Raw genomic sequence first — 959 nt, 5'->3', positions numbered from 1 at the left:
ATTGCTAGTTTCATGTAATTGCAAAGAAACCACAAGCAACACATTAATTTAAACTTGAAATTTTGAAGGAGATGAACTAAAAGTTGTAGTGGTGGTTTTATTTTTATTTTTTTTAAATTCAGTCATTTCTATTGTGTTTTGTATGTCAGCAGAACCAGCAAAGCCAGGTGTGTGTCCTAGAAAAAATCTTGAAGTAGCAGTGTCAGGAGTGTGTGTAGGGTCGTGCTCCCATGACCATGACTGCCCAAACAATCAGAAATGCTGCTGCAGTGGATGTGGACGTCACAAACAATCAGAAATGCTGCAGCAATGGATGTGGACAGTGTATGGCTCCATATAAAGGTATTTATATTATATTGGTGTGTGGGTCAGCTTGGGTTTTTTTTTTTTTTTTTTTAAATGCAGTGCGTCATTCAGTGAGGTTTCTGTGTCATGTGTTTTGTATAACAGGAAAGCCAGGAGTGTGTCCAAATAACAATCTTGCAGTAGCTTTTTTTAGTGGAGTGTATAGAGTTGTGTTCTCATGACAGTGAATGTCGGAATGATGATAAGTGCTGCAGCAAAGGATGTGGACATCAGTGTATGCCTCCATATAAAGGTATTTATATTATATTGGTGTGTGGGTCAGCTTGGGTTTTTTATTTATTTTTTAAATGCAGTAAGGCGTTCAGTGATCTGGTTTCTCTATCATGTTTGTATAAAAGAAAAGCCAGGAGTGTGTCCAAGCAAAAACCTTGGATTAGGAGCGTGTGCTGAGATGTGTTCCCAAGATGGTGAGTGTCCGAATGATGAGAAATGCTGCAGCAATGGATGTGGACATCAGTGTATGGCTCTATCTAAAGGTATGTTATACTAATTCATTGGTCAGCTTTTTCCCCTATTACAGGGAGTCATTCAGCATTCAGTGATCTGGATTCCCTGTTGTGTTTGTATAACAGAAAAGCCAGGAGTGTGTCCAA

At 38.8% G+C, this 959-nt stretch overlaps 1 long non-coding RNA gene across 1 annotated transcript; it reads left to right on the top strand.

Moving 5' to 3' along the window:
* Positions 1-327: 327 nt before the first annotated feature.
* Positions 328-959, top strand: LOC107733982 (uncharacterized). Its single transcript, XR_001639041.1, has 4 exons — positions 328-342; positions 451-598; positions 705-842; positions 939-959. It is a non-coding gene; the product is annotated as an uncharacterized LOC107733982 (long non-coding RNA).

This window comes from Sinocyclocheilus rhinocerous, unplaced genomic scaffold (genome assembly GCF_001515625.1).
Source record: "Sinocyclocheilus rhinocerous isolate Xijiao unplaced genomic scaffold, SAMN03320098_v1.1 scaffold33451, whole genome shotgun sequence".
Taxonomy (NCBI): domain Eukaryota; kingdom Metazoa; phylum Chordata; class Actinopteri; order Cypriniformes; family Cyprinidae; genus Sinocyclocheilus; species Sinocyclocheilus rhinocerous.
This window is presented reverse-complemented; position numbering and strand designations above follow the sequence as displayed.